Source organism: Heterodontus francisci, chromosome 2 (genome assembly GCF_036365525.1).
Source record: "Heterodontus francisci isolate sHetFra1 chromosome 2, sHetFra1.hap1, whole genome shotgun sequence".
In the NCBI taxonomy this organism is placed as follows: Eukaryota; Metazoa; Chordata; class Chondrichthyes; order Heterodontiformes; family Heterodontidae; genus Heterodontus; species Heterodontus francisci.
The window spans coordinates 107227564-107251575 of record NC_090372.1 but is presented as its reverse complement, the minus strand read 5'-3'; the positions used below and the strand labels follow the sequence as shown (position 1 = coordinate 107251575).

Sequence of the window (24012 nt, the reverse complement as noted above, 5' to 3'; positions counted from 1 at the left end):
AATGGCATTACCATTACTGAATCCCCCACTGTCAACATCCTGGGGTCACTATTGACCAGAAACTGAACTGGACCAGCCACATAAATGCTGTGGCTACAGGTCACAGACTGGGAATTCTGTGGTGAGTAACTCACCTCCTTACTCCCCAAAGCCTGTCCACCATCTACAAGGAACAAGTCAGGAGTGTGATGGAATACTTTCCACTTTCCTGGATGGGTGCAGCTCCAACAACACTCAAGAAGCTTGACACCATCCAGAACAAGCAGCCCGCTCGAGTGGCACCCCATCTACCACCTTCAACATTCACTCCCTCCACTAGCTATGCACAGTGGCAGCAGTGTGTACTATATACAAGATGCGCTGCAACAATGCACCAAGGCTCCTTCGACAGCAGCTTCCAAACCCGTGACCTCTGCCACCTAGAAGGACAGGGGCAGCAGATGCATGGGAACATAAGCACCTGCAAGTTTCCCTCCAAGCCACATACCGTCCTGACTTGGAACTATATCACTGTACCTTCACTGTCACTGGGTCAAAATCCTGGAGCTCCCTTCCAACCAACACTGTTGGTGTACTTACACCCCAAGGACTGCAGCGGTTCAATAAGGCATCTCACTACCACCTTCTCAAGGCAACTAGGATGGGCAATAAATGCGGGCCTAGCCAGTGACCCCCACATCCTACGAACAAATATAAACATTTCTCTAATCAAAGGGTACCACCTCATCATCCAGCTCTGAGCTGCACACAGCGCGAAACTGACAAATGTATCAAATTATCTCAAAACAACTTCTAAAACAACTGCCCAAATTCTAAAAGGATAGACCAATGTACCCTCACTTTGGCAGGACTCATCCCATATTCACTGCCGTATACACCATAGCATCTAACGCTCAGCTCAGAAGGATGCTTGATGCTGACAAGTACACAGGAGAATTCACACAAATTAGCCCTTCAAAAGTCAGCAACTCTATCCCTTGCTCTCAAAGGATCACACCACTATCCTAACACAAGTCTGAATTCAAAATGTTGAGCAAACCTATTTTGCGATAATATAAATATCATAACAGGCAATGTTACAGCACAAAACTAAATCTGCTCTTCAGCCCAAATTATAAAGGCCATTTCTTATTAGTTAGTGCAAAACAGAAATATATTGGATAAATATTTGAGAAAATACATAAAATATACTTTCTGAGATAGGGAGGGTAGTTTTTTTGTCTAAATTTCATTTTCCAGCACGCATATTGTAAATATGTATGTTGAAAATATGTAACAAAAGCAGGGGTGTAATGCTGGAACTGTATAAAATGCTGGTTAGGCCACAGTTGGAATATTGTGTACAGTTCTGGTCACCACATTACTGGAAGGACACAATTGCTCTGGAGAGAATACAGAGAAGATTTACAAGAATGTTGTCAGAGCTTGAAAATTACAGCTATGAGGAAAGATTGGATAGGCTAGGGTTGTTTTCCTTACAACAGAGGAGGCTGAGAGGTGACTTAATTGAGGTGTACAAAATTATGAGGGACCTAGATAGAGTAGACAGGAAGGGCCTGTTTCCCCTAGCAGAGAGGTCAATTACCAGGGGGTACAGATTTAAGGTAATTGTTACAAGGATTGGAGGGGACATGAGGAAAAACTTTTTCACCCAGAGGGTGGTGGGTGTCTGGAATTCACTACCTGGATCGGTGGTGGAGGCAGAAACCCTCAACTCATTTAAGAGTGCCAAGTGGAGCAAGCCCAGCACCTGCGGTGCCATACAATATCCATTTTAGGAGAGGGAGTCTGAAGCCAGCTGATGAAATCTTCAGTCACATGTTGCTATTTAAAGGCTGCATCTATAGTTTCCCCGACCATGCAGCCCCCACATCCCCAAGTGTATTACTGTCTTGGTACACAGGAGCTGCGCTACAGAAATAACAGAGGACATTTTATAAAGACAGAAAGACATGCATTTATATAGTGCCTTTCATAACATCCCAAAGTGCTTTACAGCCAATTAAGTATTTTGAAGTGTAGTCACTATTGTGATGTAGGAAATATGGCAGCTAATTTGCAGACAGCAAGGTCCCATAAACAGCAATGTGATGATGGCCAAATAATCTTTTTATTGTTGATTGAGGGATAAATATTGGCCAGGACACCAAGGAGAAACTCTCTGCGCTTCTTCAAAATAGCGCCATGGGATATTTTATGTCACCTGTGAAGGCAGACAGAGGTTTTCTATAGAACCTAAACACCAGTTGATATCGCGGGCTTTGGAGTCTTGTGCAGTCCTGCTGCTTTTCTCAGCCGTGCTGTTTAAAGTTAGGATACCATGAGCAACACAGTGGCCTGTCTAAATTTAAACTGTAGAGGCAAATTGTAGCTTAATGTGGTGGCAACAGATTGGCTGAGTGTTATACACGCTGCCTGATTAAAATCAATTGAAGTCAGTGGAAAGGAAAATGGAGCTGGGTATTTAAAGGGTGGCTGATCTGCAAGTTGCAGTTTAACATCCCATGGGGAAAGTTAAAATTAGCCCATGGTATTTTGTTTAAAAGTATATAACTTCATTTTTTTTAGTAGGAACAAATTTAGTACTTTGAAAACAAGATAGTTTATATAGGCAACATGTGAATAAAAGCACCTTTCATAGTGTGGGGCTGTGGTTTAGGCAAATGTAAGAGACATTTTACACATGTTTTCATTACTACACTGCCAGGAAGTAAAGGGCAGCCACCTATGAAAAGCTCTATTTGAGATAAATAACCACATTTTCTGGGCAATGTTATCACAAGCTGTATGTGAGGAGTACAGATCTATTTTTGTGATATAATCTGTTACTTAGTTTGAAACAGCAACTATTTTTGACAGCATTATGTTAAATTTATGCATTCCTGAATCATACTTCTAATGGTGACACAAATCCAATGGCAGAAAATTATTAAAAGAGGATATGGCCAGGGCACAGTATAATTCCAGTTCATATTTGGAAGCTAACTTACCTCGTTATTTTTTTTTGAAAATATACTAACTTGGCAAGTGTGCTAGCTTCATGGCTCACAGCCATTAAGAAGATTTAGAGCACAGTAAACTCTTGAACATTGGTACTGTGTTCTGTGATATGTACCTTCTCTGAGTTTTTCATCAAAGCACAGGATAAATACTTTGCAGTAAAAATCTAGCAGCTAGATTTTATTACTTTATTTTATTTATCTGGTATTGGTCTAGTACAGGGTTGTCCAACCTTTTCGTGTGGTGGGGGGCACATTACAATTTTTGTATTACATGGGGGGGGGGCAGTGAGATAATTTTGGAAAGATAAAGGCATTAAAATTTATCTTACTATTTATCAAAACAGCAACAAATGCACATTTTTGTGAAGAAGCTTTAAATGAGAAGACAAATTTATTGACTTACTTTCTTGATCACTCGCTCTCTGTATCTGCCTCACTCTCTCTGCCCCCTCTCTTTCTCTTTGTCCCTGTCTCCCCCTCCGTCTCTGTCCCTCTCCCTCTCCCTCTCTCTGTCCATCCCTCTTTCTCTCTCTGCTCCCTTTCTCTCTCTGTCCCCCTCTCTCTCTGTCCCTCTCTCTCTCTCTGTCCCTCTCTCTCTCTGTCCCCCTTTCTGTCTCTGCGCACCCCCCCTTCTGACAGTTGCGTAGAGTGGGAGTGCTCAACAGATGGTTGATTAGTTTTTTTTTAAAAAGCATCATAAGTCAGTTTCACAGTTGACAGTTGCTGACAGTGGGAACAGCCATTCCCCAACTTCAGACAGATTGGAGTTTTCCAGCGTGCTTTTAAAAAACCCCGAATCAGTCCGAAGTTGGGGAATGGCTGTTCCTGCTGTAAGCAACTGTCAGCTGTGAAACTGACTTGCGATGTCTTTAAAAAGGCCAGTCTGCAAGAAGATGACAATGGGACATTTCTCATCTCCAGTCACAGGGCCCTGGTGAGGATGAGGAACTGCCCCAGATACAGTTTATACCCGTGGGCCAGATAGAAACCTATGGCAGGTCGGTTCCTGGCCTGTGGGCCATATGTTGGACAATCCTTGTTTGTATAATCTTGGGAGTCACACTGTTAATGACGTGACTGCTTGGTTATTTGTTCTCATGATGTGGCAAGGTTGACAAATATTACCTATCCCTAACTTACCTTGAGTATGTGGTAGTGTATCATCTTCTGGAACCAGTGGTGTGCATGTGGTGAATGTACTCCTATAGTGCTGTTCGGTAGAGCTTTCAAAATTTGAATCCAACGACGAAGAAAGAATGACAATATGTGTCCAAGTCAGAATGGTGTGTGACTTGGAGGGGAACTTGGAGGTGATGGTATTCCCATGCACCTGCTGCGCTCGTCCATCTAGTGGTGGAGATCATGGGATTAAGGGGTGCTGTCAAAGGAACCTTTGTGAGTTTCTGCAATGCACCCTGTAGGTAGTACACACTGCAGTGCTGGTGCAACAGAGTGGAAGGAGTGGAGGTATAAGGAGGTGGTTCGAGTGGATTGTTTTGTCCTGAATGATGTTGAGCTTCTTAAATGGAACACAGTTGCACCCATCCAGGCAAGTGGAGAGTATTTCATCACGTTCCTGACTTGTGCCTTGTAGGTGGTAGAGCCACTCACCTCAGAATACTGCCTCTGACCTGCTCTTGAAAGGCGGTCAGTGTTGGTACTAGGGGAGGAAGGGGAGTGAAATTAAGGTCAGAGCAGGGTAGCTGAAGTAGACACCGTCTCATTTTCTTGCCATTTCCCTCACTATCCTGCACAAGAAAGCAAAGGAAAATTCAGTGTATCCAATTTTATTATAATAATGAGGATCGACTAATAATATAAATTTCTAGATTAAAGCACTGGTTGGCCATGCAGTAAACTGAATGCAACTAAAATTAATTTACTTATTAAGGTGTGGCTTGCTCGTCAATAGACCCATAATTCTGTGCTAATGATAATAGTTGTAACCATTAAGTTAATCTTTTCTCACCTCTATTACAAAATTCCTACAATTAACTCTGATGTTTTATGTATGTTTTTCCTCACTCTGACTTTTTATTTGGTGTCATGTTCTGCTTCAAATCCTTCTTATTTAAATTAAAATATTTTCTGGATTTAAAGTATTATGTTTGGAAGAACCACTTTGTTTTCAGCTGGAATGATAAATGTGCAATCTGATCATCATTTTCAGACTGTATAATTGTGATGCCTTATCTTCCTTTTACATTTGGAATGGAATTGTATTTTGGGAACTTCCTGACACCTGTGAAAAACTATTTAGTGTTGATAATAATTACAGCAATATATATGTTAGGTTTCTTTGATGTCACTGGCAGTATTCCTTAAGGAACAAACACAAATTAAAGAAGATTCACCTATTAGTTGACATAGTATAAGAACAGAAACTCTTTGCATTGATGAAAGATCATTTAGCTCAATGAACATGTTTCATCTCATGCTGAGATGCTGCAGACACTACACTCCATTGTTATTCGCAACTTCCTAATTATAACTTTTTCACTTCTGTCCTAGATTCAACTTCTTCATTCAGCAACTTTCGCCTATTTCCTTCCTCTTAGAATGTCCAATTCTTTAGAATTAGAATTAGAATTAGAATATTACAGCGCAGTACAGGCCCTTCGGCCCTCGATGTTGCGCCGATCATCTGACCTACACTATTCCATTTACATCCATATGTCTATCCAATGACCACTTAAATGCCCTTAAAGTTGGCGAGTCTACTACTGTTGCAGGCAGGGCGTTCCACGCCCCTACTACTCTCTGCGTAAAGAAACTACCTCTGACATCTGTCCTATATCTTTCACCCCTCAACTTAAAGCTATGTCCCCTCGTGTTTGCCATCCTCATCCGAGGAAAAAGACTCTCACTATCCACCCTATCTAACCCTCTGATTATCTTGTATGTCTCTATTAAGTCACCTCTCCTCCTCCTTCTCTCTAACGAAAACAACCCCAAGTCCCTCAGCCTTTCCTCGTAAGACCTTCCTTCCATACCAGGCAACATCCTAGTAAATCTCCTCTGCACCCTTTCCAAAGCTTCGACATCCTTCCTATAATGCGGTGACCAGAACTGCACGCAATACTCCAGGTGCGGCCTCACCAGAGTTTTGTACAGCTGCATCATGACCCCGTGGCTCTGAAACTCGATCCCCCTACTAATAAAGGCTAACACACCATATGCCTTCTTAACAGCCCTATTAACCTGGGTAGCAACTTTCAGGGATTTATGTACCTGGATACCAAGATCTCTCCGCTCATCTACACTACCAAGAATCTTCCCATTAGCCCAGTACTCTGCATTGCTGTTACTCCTTCCAAAGTGAATCACCTCACACTTCTCCGCATTAAACTCCATTTGCCATCTCTCAGCCCAGCTCTGCAGCCTATCTATGTCCCTCTGTACCCTACAACACCCTTCGACACTATCCACAACTCCACCGACCTTCGTGTCATCCGCAAATTTACTAACCCACCCTTCTACACCCTCATCCAGGTCGTTTATAAAAATGACAAACAGCAGTGGCCCCAAAACAGAACCTTGCGGTACACCACTAGTAACTAAACTCCAGGATGAACATTTGCCATCAACCACCACCCTCTGTCTTCTTTCAGCTAGCCAATTTCTGATCCAAAGCTCTAAATCACCTTCAACCCCATACTTGCGTATTTTCTGCAATAGCCTACCGTGGGGAACCTTATCAAACGCCTTACTGAAATCCATATACACCACATCCACGCCTTTACCCTCATCCACCTGTTTGGTCACCTTCTCGAAAAACTCAATAAGGTTTGTGAGGCACGACCTACCTTTCACAAAACCGTGCTGACTATCGCAAATGAACTTATTCTTTTCAAGATGATTATAAATCCTGTCTCTTATAACCTTTTCCAACATTTTACCCACAACCGAAGTAAGGCTCACAGGTCTATAATTACCAGGGCTGTCTCTACTCCCCTTCTTGAACAAGGGGACAACATTTGCTATCCTCCAGTCCTCCGGCACTACTCCTGTCGACAATGACGACTTAAAGATCAACAACAACGGCTCTGCAATCTCCTCCCTGGCTTCCCAGAGAATCCTAGGATAAATCCCATCTGGCCCAGGGGACTTATCTATTTTCACTCTTTCCAAAATTGCTAACACCTCCTCCTTGTGAATCTCAATCCCATCTAGCCGAGTAGGCTGTATCTCAGTAATCTCCTCGGCAACATTTTCTTTCTCTACTGTAAATACTGACGAAAAATATTCATTTAACGCTTCCCCTATCTCCTCTGATTCCGCACACAACTTCCCACTACTATCCTTGATTGGCCCTGTTCTAACTCTTATCATTCGTTTATTCCTGATATACCTATAGAAAGCCTTAGGGTTTTCTTTGATCCTATCCGCCAATGACTTCTCGTGTCCTCTCCTTGCTCTTCTTAGCCCTCCCTTTAGATCCTTCCTGGCTAGCTTGTAACTCTCAAGCGCCCTAACTGAGCCTTCACGTCTCATCCTAACATAAGCCGCCCTCTTCCTCTTGACAAGCACTTCAACTTCTTGAGTAAACCACGGCTCCCTTGCTCGACAACTTCCTCCCTGCCTGACAGGCACATACTTATCAAGGACACGCATTAGCTGCTCCTTGAATAAGCTCCACATTTCGTTTGTGCCCATCCCCTGCAGTTTCCTTCCCCATCCTACACATCCTAAATCTTGCCTAATCGCGTCATAATTTCCTTTCCCCCAGCTATAATTCTTGCCCTGCGGTATATACCTGTCCCTGCCCATCGCTAAGGTAAACCTAACCGAATTGTGATCACTATCGCCAAAGTGCTCACCTACATCTAAATCAAACACCTGGCCGGGTTCATTACCCAGTACCAAATCCAATGTGGCATCGCCCCTGGTTGGCCTGTCCACATACTGTGTCAGAAAACCCTCCTGCACACACTGGACAAAAACAGACCCATCTAAAGTACTCGAACTATAGTATTTCCAGTCAATATTTGGAAAGTTAAAGTCCCCCATAACCACTACCCTGTTACTCTCGCTCCTGTCGAGAATCATCTTCGCTATCCTTTCCTCTACATCTCTGGAACTATTCGGAGGTCTATAGAAAACTCCCAACAGGGTGACCTCTCCTCTCCTGTTTCTAACCTCGGCCCATACTACCTCAGTAGACGAGTCCTCAAACGTCCTTTCTGCCGCTGTAATACTTTCCTTGATTAACAATGCCACACCCCCCCCCTCTTTTACCCTCTTCTCTGTTCTTTCTGAAACATCTAAATCCCGGAACATGCAACATCCATTCCTGCCCCTGCTCTACCCATGTCTCCGAAATGGCCACAACATCAGGATCCCAGTTACCAACCCATGCTGCAAGCTCACCCACCTTATTCCGGATGCTCCTGGCGTTGAAGTAGACACACTTTAAACCAAGTTCTTGCTTGCCAGTGCCCTCTTGCGTCCCTGTAACCTTATCCCCTACCTCACTACTCTCAACAGCCTGTACACTGGCACTGCAATTTAGGTTCCCATTCCCCTGCTGATTTAGTTTAAACCCCCCCGAAGAGCACTAACAAATCTCCCCCCCAGGATATTGGTACCCCTCTGGTTCAGGTGAAGACCATCCTGTTTGTAGAGGTCCCACCTACCCCAGAAAGAGCCCCAATTATCCAGGAAACCAAAACCCTCCCTCCTACACCATCCCTGCAGCCACGTGTTCAACTCCTCTCTCTCCCTATTCCTCTCTTCGCTAGCACGTGGCACAGGCAACAACCCAGAGATAACAACTCTGGTTGTTCTCGCTCTAAGCTTCCACCCTAGCTCCCTGAATTTCTGCCTTAAATCCCCATCTCTCTTCCTACCTATGTCGTTGGTGCCTATGTGGACCACGACTTGGGGGTGCTCCCCCTCCCCCTTAAGGATCCCAAAAACACGATCGGAGACATCACGTACCCTGGCACCTGGGAGGCAACACACCAACCGTGAGTCTCTCTCGTTCCCACAGAACCTCCTATCTGTTCCCTAACTATGGAGTCCCCATTCTGATATCTACAACACTGGAGCTAGCTTAAAAATCTTCCAGAAAAGGTTCTTTCTAAATTGACATTTAAGCAATGACCTCTTAGTTTTGAAAACATGCTCTTTTATCTTGCACACCTGATTAATTTCAACAGTTACTAATTTGCGTATGGTACTGAAATACTCCTTTGGAGTAGTGAGACTGTAACTTTGATCTCCCCGAAGTATGCATTATACTAATAAACCACCACATCTCACCTGGATGTATTGTTATTCATATTTTGCCTTCACTCCTTTAGGTGTTTTCTCCTGTTTTAGGCTCATCACATGCCAAATACCATATTCATATGTTAACTTTCTTGTAAAAAAGCTCTTTGAGCATTTGCAAGAAAATATGCAAGAATGAGGAGGAGTGACTTATTCATTTTTGGGATGAACATCTCCCCATCTTTTGGTTGTAAAACTTCTATATGTAATGTGTTTGGACACTGCCAACCCAGTTCTAAGTGTGCAGAACAAATTTGCCTCTACCTTGGTGCTAATTGGCAATCGCATGTATAGAAGACACAGAGGTGGCTGGTGTGGGAAGTTTTTTTTTATTCGTTTCATGGGATGTGGGCATTGCTGGCCAGGCCAGCATTTATTGCCCATCCCTAATTGCCCTTGAGAAGGTGGTGGTGAGCTGCCTTCTTGAACCGCTGCAGTCCATGTGGGGTAGGTACACCCACAATACTGTTAGGAAGGGAATTTCAGGATTTTGACCGAGTGACAGTGAACGAATGGCGATATAGTTCCAAGTCGGGATGGCATGTGGCTTGAAGGGTACTTGCAGATGGTGGTGTTCCCATGCATCTGCTGCCCTTCTCGGTGGTAGAGGTAATGGGTTTGGAAGATGCTGCCAGAGTAGCCTTGGTACATTGCTGCACTGCATCTTGTAAATGCCACTGTGCATCAGCAGTGGAGGGAGTGAATGTTTGTGGATGGGGTGCCACTCAAGCGGGCTGCTTTGTCCTGGATGGTGTCGAGCTTCTTGAGTGTTGTTGTAGCTGCAGCCATCCAGGCAGGTGGAGAATATCCCATCATACTCCTGACTTGTGCCTTGTAGATCGTGGACAGACTTTGAGGAGTCAGAAGGTGAGTTACTCACCGCAGGATTCCTAGCCTCTGACTTGCTCTTGTAGCCACGGTATTTATATGGTTACCCCAGTTCAGTTTCTGGTCACTGGTGACCCCCCAGGATGTTGTTAGTGGGGGATTCAGCGATCATAATGCCATTGAATGTCAAGGGGAGATGATTAGATTCTCTCTTCGAAGCATAAAAACATAGAAAAATAGGAGCAGGAGTAGGCCATTCGGCCCTTCAAGCCTGCTGCACCATTCAATACGAACATGGCTGATCATCCAAACTCAGTACCCTCTTCCCGCTTTCTCCCCTTATCCCTTGATCCCATTAGCCCTAAGAACTATATCTAACTCTTTCTTGAATATAGCTAATGATTTGGCCTCAACTGCTTTCCATGGTAGAGAGTTCCACAGGTTCACCACTCTCTGGGTGAAGAAATCTCTCCTCATCTCAGTCCTAAATGTCTTACCCCTTTTCCTTAGACTGTGACCCCCTGGTCCTGGACTCCCCTGCCATCAGGAACATCCTTCCTGCATTTTGTCTGTCCAGTCCTGTCAGACTTTTGTAGGTTTCTGTGAGATCCCCTCTCATTCTTCTAAACGCTAGCGAATACAAGCCTAATCGACCCAATCTCTCTTCATACGTCAGTCCTGCCATCCCAGGAATCAGTCCGGTGAACCTTCGCTGCACTCCCTCCATAGCAAGAACATCCTTCCTCAGATAAGGAGACCAAAATTGCACACAATACTCTGGATGTGGTCTCACCAAGGCCTTGTATAATTGCAGCAAGATATCCTTGCTCCTGTACTCGAATCCTCTCGCTATGAAGGCCAACATACCATTTGCCTTCTTAACTGCCTGCTGCACCTGCATGCTTACTTTCAGTGTCTGGTGCACAAGGAAACCCAGGTCTCGCTGCACCTCCCCCTTTCCCAATCTATCGCCGTTCAGATAATAATCTGCCTTTCTGTTTTTGCCACAAAAGTGGATAACCTCACATTTATCCACATTATACTGCATCTGCCCTGTATTTGTCCACTCACTCAATCTATCCAAATCACACTGGAGCTTCTCTGCATCCCCTCAGCCCACACTCCCACCCAGCTTTGTGTCGTCTGCAAACTTGGATATATTACATTTAATTGTTGGTGATGATCATTGCTTGGCACTTGTTACTTGCCACTTATCAGCCTAAGCCTAGATATTGTCCAGGTCTTGTTGCATTTCTACACAAACTGCTTCAGTATCTGAGAAGTCGCGAATGGTGCTGAACATTGTGCAATCATTAGCAAACATTCCCACTTCTGACCTTATGATTGAATGAAGGTCAATGATGTAGCAGCTGAAGATGGTTGGAGATGGCCTAGGACATTACCATGAGGAACTCCTGCTGAGATGATTGACCTCCAACAACCACAACCATCTTCCTGTCATAACATTATCATGTAAAGGATGCACTTCTGAGGTTTACAATAAGATGGATTGTGGGGCAGTGTAAAGAAAGCTTTATTCTTCTATCTTTGCCATTAATGCCTGGGAATGTGTGTTGACAACACTGCAAGCAAAAAGGAGAGAAGTACTGCAGTTAAAAAGAGTTGTAACCTCATCAATCTCAAAGTGTTTACCAAAGTTTGTTTCCAAAGAAGTAATAAAGGAATACTTGATGTCAACTCTAAAATAAGGTTAAAAACTTTCAACAGTGCAGGTAAAGGAAAATAAAAGCTCATATTATTTGATTGCCAGACATCTTTTAATATTTGTAAAATAATCCTATGTTAGCAGCGGGAGTAACACTAGCTTTGATTTGATATCACAGTGATGGCAATTGTCTGGCATGAGCTGGCCATGTATGAGGTGACAGAAACACACGGGCAATCTAGACTTAGGCCTAGGGAATAGCTGGAAGAACCAATAGTTTCTCTATATGTTGATCTATTGACATTGTCCAGCCTGAGGGCCATCAGCCCCCTGCCAGTCTCCATTGAATCCCCAATAGAAATGCTAGTTCATTACAGCCAACTATTCTAAACTTTGGCCGGAATTTTACACTCCCCCAAAGAGTGGGAAGGAGGCAGGGTGTATGTGGGTGGGGGGTCATAAAATGGGAAGGCTCGGGGGGCCCATCCAAAACTGCTCCCGCCTCCACCGCCGCTTTGCGCAGCCCGGCGGTGGCAAAAAACAGCCCACCCACCACAGGCCAATCAAGGCCCTTAAGTGGCCACTTAAAGGCCACTTAAGGGGCCTCCGCCTACCGCCACGGGGATTTTACCCGTGGCTGGTCAGGCGGACCATGTGCGAGAGAAGCCGCGTGACAATAGCAGGCGGCTTTCTGCCAGCCTGGAGGGGGAACCCTCATCATCAGGCACCCTGTGCCTGACGGTGGGTTGCCCCCATTACCCCAACCACCCCCAACACCCAACATGCCCCCACTCCCCCCATTCGACCACCTTTACCTCGCCGGGGCCCGACAAATCCCCTGGCGATGCCCCAAAAACTTACCTTCGTTCAGGGCTCCCTGACATCTTCTTTGCGGTGGCTGGGTTGCCGTACCAGCAGTGGCCACCGCTCCCAAACAGCAATGTGATAATCACCAGGCAATCTGTTTTTATTTGTGATGTTGACTGATGGATAAGTATTGGCCTGGAGAACTGGGAAGAACTTCCCTGCTCTTCCTCAAATTATTCAATGGGATCTTTTATTTCCACCTGAGAAGATAGTTGGAGCCTTGATTTAATGTCTCATCCAAAAGACAGCAGCTGCAAAATGTGGTTCCGTAGTAGTTTTAGTGCTACTGGAGTCTGGATATGAAAAAAATGGTGGGGTGGGTTGGGGGATGGCGGTGGTGGGGCGTCTGTTCCCGACAATTTTTGACATGGCCCAAGCCGATTGTGATGTTTTGAAGAGTGATAGTGCAGGCATCCCATATATGCGCTGGAAGGGTACAGAGTGGGCAGCTCATCAGGTCAGCCAATGTCTAATGCTAATTTGGTGCACAACCTGACATTTTGGACCTCGCAGGTCCTATTAATGCCCTCTCTTAAACATGCACAGGTGAACACGCTTTCAGCTGCACAAGAGACCCCCTCCCCCTCCCCCCGCTACTAGTGCTATTTAAAGGGGTCTCCATTCAACTCTCAGGTGAGGTACTTTTGACTTTCTTTTATTGCTGCAGAGTTGGTGGAAGTATTGTGTACTGTGTTATGGAGGAGCTGACAGAAGTTCTTTCAGTCAGAAGGGAATGGTGCTGGACATTTGGAGGGAGTTTTGTGGATATGAAAGGCCTGTGAGTAGAAAACTTGCTGCCAGTCATGACGGCTATAGTTGCAGTTCCTCTTGGGTTACAGCATGACATGGAGATGGAGCAGAGCCAGCAGAAAAGAGAAGTTGCATGCAAAGGGAGGAGGAGGGCTCTCAGCAGGATGTCTCACCCATTTAGGGTCTTCAGAGAGCACTTCTCTGAGCTCTACCTCAGCCAGGAGCAGTATCTGAGATTGCTACACTTCACCAAGGAGGTGGTCACTGAACTTTGCCACGTTCTTGAACCAGACCTGCAGCTGCAGAACATGGCAAGGATGGTGCTGCTAGTGGCCATCAAAGTCACTATAGCCCTCAATTTCTATGCCAGCGGATCCTTCCAGCCTGGAACCAGCAACATTGCCAACATATCTCAGTTCACTGTCCATCACTGCATCCAGAAAGTCGCCAAGGCCTGGTACGCAAAGTGAGAGGACTGTCTAAGCAGAGAGAAGCAGATGGAACGGGCATATGTCTTTGTCAGGGTAGTGGGATTCCCAATGGTGCAGAGAGCCATCGACTGCTCACATGTGACTCTGTGGATGTCACATCTCAATGGGGAGATGCAACACAACCTTAAGGGGTACCTTTCTCTGAATGTATAGTTACATAAGAACATAAGAAATAGGAGCAGGCGTAGGCCATCTGAGCCTGTTCCACCATTCAATAAATTCATGGCTGATCTGATTGTGGCCTCAACCCCACCTCCTTGCCTGGTCCTCATAACCCTTGACTCCTTTGTAGATCAAATCTCTGTTTAACTCAATCTTGAATATATTCAATAACCCAGCCTCCACTGCTCACTGGGGGAAGAGAATTCCAAAGATTAACGTCCTCTGAAAGAAGAAATTCCTCCCCAACTCTGTCTTAAAAGGGAGATTCCTTATTTTGAAACTGTGACTCTAGTTCTAGATTCCCCCACGAGGGGGAACATCCTCTCAGCATCTACCCTGTAAAGCTCCCTCAGAATTTTATAGGGTTTAATCAGATCACCTCCAATTCTTCTAAACTCCAATGAGTATAGGCTCAACCTGCTCAACCTTTCCTCATAAGACAAGATAAGTTGGTGCTGGTGAATTCCCGTTATCCTGGCAGCAGTCATGATGCTTTCATACTGTGCCTTAGCTGTTCCTGCCACCTTCAAGCTACCACACCAAACCAGTGGGTGGCTGCTCAGTGATAAGGGCTACCCACTCCACACATAGTTAATGACTCCCTCTGCCACCCAACTACACATAACTAGGAAATCCAGTGTTCTGAAACAACGGTTCATCTGCCTGGACAACTCGGTGGGGGGTGAGTGGGGACAGAGCCCTCCAGTACTTGCCAGAGCATGTCTTGTGATTTATGTTGGTGTGCGGCATCCTTTACATCCTGGCCGTCATGAGGGCAGAGCCATTACCACCACGGATTCGCTGCCTGCCTCAGGAGGAGGAGGAAGTGGAGGAGGAGGATGAAGTGGAAGAGGTGAAGGAGGCATGTAGAACATCATCTCTGCAGATGAACTGCCCATGAGCATCTCATCTTTCCACCCTTCTGTGACAGTTCATGACAGTGTCTTGTTGAGCAAAATCCGGAAATAAAAGGCACCGCAAAAACTATTCCAAACCAACCTTATCCAACAGCACTTCCAATAATGCATTCAAAACCCAACTGTTCACCCTTGTATCTTGCAGGTTCCTTTGCCTGGCCTAGTCCTGCTATGCAGTACTACCCCAGTGGCTGCAGTATGGGTGGTGGAAGGTTGCTGACTTTCAGTGAGGGAGACTGTTGATGGCCTTGTAGGATGCCCTCGAGCAGTTCTGTACCGAGAAGATCCAGCTTTGGACTGCACCATCTTGGCATATACGACGGCAGTTTGGACTGGCTGACAGAGAAGAAACAGAAAGTGCAGTGGTGGGGGTAGAAATGCTGTCATCCTGAGAAAGGACAGCAGGTTCATGCACCATGGAGCCACTGTCACTTCCCCGGTGTGGCATCTCAGCTATCCTAGTAATCTTCTGGAGCACAGATTGCCAGACTGCTGTAAGAACTTTCAGGCTGCTTTGAACACTGGCATCCACAGCCATGATGGCAGCAGTCTGAGTCTGCATGGCACCAAACTGGGCTTGCATGACAACAAGCAAAAATCTGATGACCTCAGTTTGAGCTTCTATTGCGGGACTCAAACACTAGAAGCTGAGACATCAGCCATCAGACGTTCTATCACGACAGTATTCTCATGGAGTTAGCCACCACTTCCATGTTGGAAAGGATGGGCTCCAAGCTCTGTGCAAAGCCCTGTGCTAAGTTGGAGTCAGCCTCCTTCATGCTCTTTGACAGTGATAAGAGGCTCTCTAGCAGGCCTGCCAATGCACCAAGCATTTCAGTGTTTATACCGGTCAGCCTTTTCCTATGTGCCATAACATCAAAATCCTCATCGGTATCCTCTGCAGCAGAACTCGCCTGCGACCTCCCCAGGCCTGGCAGCAGCCCAGTCGTGTCCGGTGACTCAGTGTCTCAGGTATGTGCAGTGCTGGTGGCTGTGAGTGCCAGACCAAGTGACAGTGCTTCTTCCTCTGGACCCTCAGCCTCAGGCACCACTGGTTCACCAGGCGGCAGTTATTAGGTATATGAAAGCATGAATGCATGAAGGAAAGGTTGGAGGGGAGGGGAGAGGATAGTGGGTGAAAGGCGTGGTTGCACTATGTACAGTTTGTACTTCATATCAGATTGTAGGATGAGATGAACTGGGATTTGAGAAGCTGCATAGGGCCGGAACATACTGCTATCCTGGGTGGCTTCAGGGATGCTAATTGCCATGGCCTTAGCAACGCCAATTGCCATGGTCTCAGTGACTGCCGAACCGATAATGCTGAGCATTATCTTACAAGGGATGAGTAAATGCAGCCTGTCCTCTGCTGGTTCTTTGCTACTGTACCTGTTATGCTCCACCTTGTCCTGTAAGAGAGAGGAAAGAGTGTCCGTGAGTGTATTAAAATGTGTTTGGATGTCCTGCCTGTCATAGCGGAAAAGCTGGAAGTATGTGGAAACTGCAATTGTGAAGCTTACACCAGTAATTAGTGTATGATGGCTAAGTGGAGCATATGAATGTTAGTCATGAGTCCTGATTGCTAGAAATTACTGATGGGTGAGTGATGTGGGTGTGGTGCATTAAGCAGTGTGTGACATTGGTGGTGTGGTTGGTAGGATGTGACATTTGAACTTGCATTCACTGACCTTGACCACTCGTGTGAATTCATTGAACTTTTTCCTCATGTCCTCAGAGCTAGAATTCTGGCACTGACCTCCAGGGCGATCTGCTCCCATTCCCTTTGCAATGTATGTCTGGAGGGTCTCCTGGCCCCCTGCAGAAAGATGACCACTCTCCTCCTTTCAGCCTCCTCTACTAAAGCCTCCTGTGTGACATCTGAGAACCTAAGAGCCCTCTCACTGGCCTGCTGCTCCATTGTTTAAGCTTCTTCCCACTCAGAGACTCTTCCGCAGCCACTTCCAGCACCTGCTGCTGCCAGAATACACCTTCCCTTTAAGAAGTGCAGGCCAGCTTTAATTGGTGATAGCCTTGTACAAACCTGGGCCCCCTGCTGAACCTACAGCCACTCAAGAGTGTGTGTAGCGTATGCTGCATGCCAGGATCATGGAGACGAGCAGGCATGCCATCAGGCACCAGATAATCACGCATCGCTATCTCCATGCCCGCTAATGTGCCTTATCCAGTTCTTAATGCAGCATCTCCTTCAGTGTAGCACTCCTTCAGTACTGCACTGGAGTGTGAGCCTAGATTATGAGCTCAAGTATCTGTAGTGGGGCTTGAACCCCCAACCTTCTGACTTAGAGGTGGCAGTGCAATAACTGAACCATGGCTGAGCAACTCCCAGGAAGATCATATCAGAAAGTCTTAAAATTACTTACATTGGCATTTTATTTACAGTTTAAATACACAGCAGCTTTCCATCAGACCTTTATAATAGCATAAAAGCAAAATACTGCAGACGCTGGAAATCTGAAATAAAAACAGAAAATGCTAGAAACACTGAGTAGGTCAGGTAGCATCTGTGGCAAGAGAAACAGAGTTAACATTTCAGGTTGATGACCCTTCATTAGAATTGGGAAAAGTTAGAAGTGTAATCGGTTTTAAGTAGGTCAAATGGGGGAGGGTGGAAGAAGAACAAAAGGGAAGGTCTGAAATAGGGCAGAAGATGGGAAACATTAAATGACAAAAGAGTTGGTGGTGTAGGGCCCAAGGGAGTGGTAATGGGATAAGTACAGAAACAAAAGATATGTCCAGAGGAGGTGTCAAAGACAGAATAATTAACAGCTACCATCCAAAAGCAAAAACAAGAGAAAAAAAGAGAAAAACAAGATTAAAGCCGAAACATGCAAAGAAAAGGAATCAAAATGGAGGCACAGATTACGGTCTGAAATTGCTGAACTCAGTGTTGAGTCCAGAAGGCTGTAAAGTGCCTAATCGAAAGCTGAGGTGCTGTTCCTTGAGCTTACATTGAGCTTCATTGGAACACTGCGGTAGGCTGAAGACAGAGATGTCAGCATGAGAACAAGGTGGAGAATTAAAATGACAGGCCACCGGAAGCTCAGGGTCATGCTTGGAGGTGAATGGAGGTGTTCTGCAAAGTGCTCCCCAAGCTGTGTTTGGTCTCTTCAATATACAATAGACTGCATTTTGAGCAGTGAATGTAGTATACTAAATTGAGAAAAGTATACGTAAATCGCTGTTTCAGGAAAGGTGAGCGGCATCCTGCTTTCGGGTGCCAATCCTCACACTCTAAATTCAAGGCCTCCTCTGTAGCAGCAGTCTGCCTCTCCTTGGAGTTGTGTAATCTCTTCTGCAGGGATAAAAAGCAGTTATGAGTGTGAGCAATGGATTGTGTGGAGAGAAGCGAAGGACAACATTTATGGAGGGTGACTGTGCGACATAGGTGTGAGATGGTAATAGGATGAGAGTGAGTGAGCGTTGTCTGTTCAGATGGGTTGTGAAGCAGTGCCTGGAGAGAGAGGGATGAGTGGATCTACAAGCTGTGTTGTTCTGAGGAATGTTATGGAGGAGAATGCTGGTGAATTCAGAGTGTGGGGTTTGGCATCTGAATGAAAGGCCATTCACCTTTCCTGCCCTTGTGAGGTCAGTGAACCTCTTGTGCCACTGTATCCAGGTCTGAGGGACCACACTTCTGTTGCTCACTTCCTTGGCCACATCCATCCAGCTTGCTTGGTCTGAGAGGCTGGCCTTTTCCTCCCGTCCACAGGACACAGTACTTCACTGCAGTCCCTCATTGACAACAGGACCTCCAGGTAAGGATTAGAGAACCAGGGGACAGTCTTTGCGCATCTCGCTTCCATTTCTGTGGTTGCTGAAGCCTCAAGAATCAATATAGAAAGCAGATGTTCTGACACCTGCCAGGGTCCCTTTAACTGGAATTCCTTCCATTGACAGGTGCCAGTCATCATCATGCCTGCCCTCTGTGATTGGTTGGGAATCCCAGAGGTAGGATGCTAATTGGGTTGGTGCCATTAAAATTCTGCCCAAGAAGTCAAGTCTGTAGCATAAGGGCCTGAAAGGGTTAATCTTTGAAACAATGAGAGTAAACCCCTCCCACTGTAGTAATCATGCTGTAATAGTCACATGGGTATTAGGATGAGAAGAAGCTAGAAACAGCACGAGGTGTGCTGGATAGACAGACTTGTGGAGAGTATAAATAGTTATATCTGTAAATGAGTTCTTCTTTCGCCCTGCAAAGAACCCGAGACTTCTTTAGACAACATTCAATCTACACTACAACAATACACAATATGGTGGCAGGGTAAATAACCAAAGATTTAAAGAAAAATTCTTGCTGATATAGTGGAGCCTGATGACTGAAGAAAACTACTTTTCTTCTGGGCGGCACAGTGGCGCAGTGCTTAGCATCACAGCTCCAGCAACCCAGGTTCAATTCTGGGTACTGCCTGTGTGGAGTTTGCAAGTTCTCCCTGTGTCTGCGTGGGTTTCCTCCAGGTGCTCCGGTTTCCTCCCACAGCCAAAAGACTTGCAGGTTGATAGGTAAATTGGCCATTATAAATTGCCCCTAGTATGCAATTTTTTGAAAGGGTATTTCATTAAAAGGGACTAGCGAGAAGATAAGGACAGGAAAACACACATGCATCTCTCTCATTCATTCAGAACAATTGTTACAGCCTGTCTTTTCTTGGTAGCAGTGATGCTTTAAACAGCCCCTTTTGGCATCCCAATAGACATGTGGTTTTGGGGATAATGAAAACAAGAAATGCTGGAAATACTCAGCAGGTCTGGCAGCATCTGTGGAGAGAGAAGCAGAGTTAACGTTTTGGGTCAGTGATCCTTCTTCGGAACTCCGAGAGACAGGAGGCAGAGAGAGGGGGGCAGAGACAGAGTGGGGCAGACAGAGAGGGACAGTGAGAGGAGGACAGAGAGAGGAGAAAGAGAGGGGAGAGAGAGGGGGATGGACAGAGAGAGAGAGGGGGGGGCAGAGAGAGAGAGGGAGGACGAAAGAGAGAGAGAGGACAGAGAGAGATGTAGGCAGAGAGAGAGAGAGGCGACAGAGAAAATGGGGACAACATAGAGAAGGGGGATGACTCAGAAAAGGGAGGGACAGCACAGAGGGGGACACAGAAAGGGGAGATATAGAGAGGAACGGGGAGAGAGACGGACACCAAGAGGGAGAAGGGGGAGAGAAAGTGATCACGATCACTCCGGAAAGATGGACATTTATCAGGAATGCTCCCCATCGTTACAACAAGTGTGCAGGCAGATTTCGCCTACTTGTGCAAGTGAAAGAAAAATGGCAGGTATCTCACTCAGTCAGTGTCCAACACAGTGATGAGACTTTTGCTCCTGCCAAGTCAAGTAAGAAAAATTTCATCATGGTATCTGTGGCCAAAGGGCAGATAGGCCTTTGATATCTGATTGTACCACCTTATAGTTGACATAGGGCTGGATTTGTTCGCAGCCCAATATTGGGTTTCGTGACGGGGCTGGAGCCGGAGAATTGGAGTGGCAGTGGCCGCCACAGAGCCCGATGCCAGGATGCCGGGCCCGATCCTCCCGGTGGCGGCAAGGCTCCGTGACGGCACCTCTGACGCTCTGCAACAGGACCCTACTTAAATATTTAAAATACCTCTCTGCGCAAATTGATACGTAATTTGGCATGATCATACCTTCAGTTCCCAATCTTGAGCTCATCGTGCGGCACTCACGCGCTTTTACTTTCCCGTCCGTGAGAAGCTGGCGCCACCGAGGTGGGGAAGGAGTCAACTCTGCATGATTTGTATGGGGAAGTGGGTGAAGGGGTCAACTCTGCATTACGTTAAATACAAACGGAAAGTGCTGGAAATACTCAGCAGGTCAGGCAGCATCAATGGCGGGAGAAGCAGAGTTAACGTTTCAGGTCTCATAGAGTCAAGAGTCAGAGAGTCATAGAGAGATACAGCACTGAAACAGGCCCTTCGGCCCACCGAGTCTAATCCTACATTAATCCCATATTCCCTACCACATCCACACCCTTGGGTTGGGCGGCTTCTCAGTATTCTATGCCAGTTGTCATGGGAGGCGGACAGCAAGGTGGTAATAAGTTTATGACATGTCGTCACGTCACTGGATGTGATGGCACCATATTTGAAGGGCTATCAGTAGTCTTTTAAATTGATCCAGCCATACGAGCATCTGAACATACAAATTAGGAGCAGGAATAGGCTACTCAGCCGCTCGAGCTTGCACCAACATTCAGTAAGTTCATGGCTGAACTGATTACTCCACATTTCCACTTACCTCTGATAACCTTCCACCTCCCTGCTTATCAAGAATCTATCTATGTCTGCCTTAAAAATATTCAGACTCTGCTTCCACCGCCTTTTGAGGAAGAGAATACCAAAGACTCACGACCCTCTAAGAGAAAAAAATTTCTCCTCATCTCTGTCTTAAATGGGTGACCACCTATTTTTAAACAGTGACCCCTAGTTCGAGATTCTCCTACAAGGGGAAACATCCTTTCCACATCCACCCTGTCAAGACCCCTCAGGATCTTATATGTTTCAATCAAGTCGCCTCTCACACTTCTCAACTCCAGCGGATACAAGCCTAGCCCGTCCAACCTTTCCTCATAAGACAGCCCACCCATTCCAGATATTAGTCTCTGTAATGCCTCTGAAGCATTTACATCCTTCCTTAAATAAGGAGACCAGTACTGTACACAGTACTCCAGATGTGGTCTCACCAATGTCCTGTGTAGCTGAAGCATAACCTCCCTACTTTTGTATTCAATTCCCCTCGCGATAAACGATAGCATTCTGTTAGCTTTCCTAATTACGCACTGTACCTGCATAGAACGTTTTGCGATTCATGCACTAGGACACCCAGATCCCTCTGCATCTCAGAGCTCTGCAATCTCTCACCATTTAGATAATATGCTTCTTTTTTATTCTTCCTACCAAAGTGGACAACTTCACATTATACTTTCCCACATTATACTCCATTTGCCAGGTTTTTGCCCACTCACTTAACCTATCCATATCCCTTTGTAGTCCCCTTATGTCCTCTTCACAAGTTACTTTCCTACCTATTTTTGTGTCATCAGCAAATTTAGTAACTACACCTTCGGTCCCTTCATCTAAGTCATTTATATAAATTGTAAAAAGTTGAGACCCCAGCACAGATCCCTGCGGCACACCACTCATTACATCTTGCCAACCAGAAAATGATCCATTTATGCCTACTCTCTGTTTCCTGTTAGCTAGCCAACATAAAGAAGCCTGAGGCCTAAGTGGAAGACCTGCCAAAGAATGGCAGAGACAAGATCCTAGGTAGTCCCAGTTTCTATCGCTGCCTCTCTGCAAGTTCTCCTCTAGGCTGCTCAGGCAAGGCAGGAGGTCCTCTTCCCCGGGACGGGAGGAGACCTGTCCACCAGACCAAGCAAGCCTGGATGTAGATTGCAAAGGAGGTCAGCAGCCATGGGCTGTGACCTTTCACCAGAATGCATTATGTTGAACTGTTTGCAGGGCTGGCAGCCTTTTAAAAATGGCGCCAGCATCTGCTCCTGCATCAAGTAACACAGTAAATGGCGTCGTCAATGTCGCCCCCCCCACCATGGGATTGGGGGGTTTGGCGTAGTCAGCATGTTAACTGGTCGCCTGCCACAAAATTGCAGTGGTGCAGCGGCCTGAGTCCCATACGGGGCGGCTGCCATTTTCTGCACCCATCACTGCTTCGGCAGCGGTCAACAAAATCCCAAAATCCAGCCCATACTGTGAGATGAGAATGGCCAGGAGTGATTCTCCCTCTGATTGTTCCTCTTTTCCTGAGGGGACTTGCAAGAGCTCCAATTTGCTTCTCCCTAAAATGGCGCAGTTGCAATCACTAAATCAATATTTTGGAAGTGGTTAAGTGTTTTGATCCTATTGTGCTGGAATTCTATTATAAGCACGAAAATGGTCTTCCGTTCAGGAACATTATTTTGGACTCTTACTTCTGCCACATTGGAGGAACAAATCAGTGGAAAACAAGTAAAAAAAGAAATTGTATTTACATAGCACCTTTGACATCCTTCGAATGTCCCAAAGCAATTCATAGCAAATGAATTATTTTTGACACGTAGCCACTGTTGATATCTAAGCAAATGCAGCACCCAATCTGTACAAAGCTAGGCCCCACAAACACGAATGAAATGAATTTGTTTTGGTAGTAGTGGTTAGAGAAGGACACCAAGAGAATTCTCACCTTCATCACGTAGTGCCACAGAATCTCTTACATACACCTGAACAGGCAGGCAGGTAGGGACTCAATTTGACATTTCATTTGAAGGACCCCGACAGTGCAACACTCCCTCAGTACTGCAATGAAGTGTCAGTTGAGATTATGTACTCAGTTTGTGGAAGTGGGGCTTGAAGCCATGGCCTTCAGAAAAAAACTTAAAAAGAGAAAATGATAAAAGATTTTTTAAGAAAATACATGTTGCTGTTAAATAGGAGATAAGTGATAGAAATCCACCGAATTTTGCTGTTCATATTTTATTTAGTTGGTTCCTTTGTGTTGGATAAATATATCTAGCAGTTTCCACAACATGTTATCTATTTATGCTGCAGGTATAAACAAAAATATAAATGAGTAAATCTTGGAACTAAGAATAGCTCAGTAAATAGCAATGAAAGTGGCACTGGCTCACTGTAGGTTAAGGTGATACAACATGTAGTAAAACCAATATCAGAGAAGATGGGTTGATTTTACTCTCCTCCATGCCCTGGATGCTATATAAGCACATTGCGCTCGAGTGCTGCTCCTGTCAAGGCCTTTGAGCACCAGATTATGCTGTCATGAGCCTGTCGCTTGGCCCAAGTGCAACCCTGGCACAGGCCTACCCCTTCCAGAGCCATGTATTGGAACCCGGGGCAGAAACACAAGCACAGTTGCAGAGTTGGCTAGCAGTCTGTGCATAGCAGCAGCCAGAAGGCTTCAAGGCTCAAAGCTTTTCCCTCTGCATGTTGCTCCCTAGGCTTTGCAGCCACGGGCTTATGTCTGCCAATTTGGGAAAACCCTGGAAATCTCGAGACAACAGAGACCTGAGG

At 45.7% G+C, this 24012-nt stretch overlaps 1 protein-coding gene across 1 annotated transcript in view; it reads left to right on the top strand.

The window, feature by feature from the left end:
• The window catches only part of scin (scinderin), a 164871-nt gene that overhangs the window by 32830 nt on the left and 108029 nt on the right, over nucleotides 1-24012 (top strand). The window lies entirely within an intron of this gene.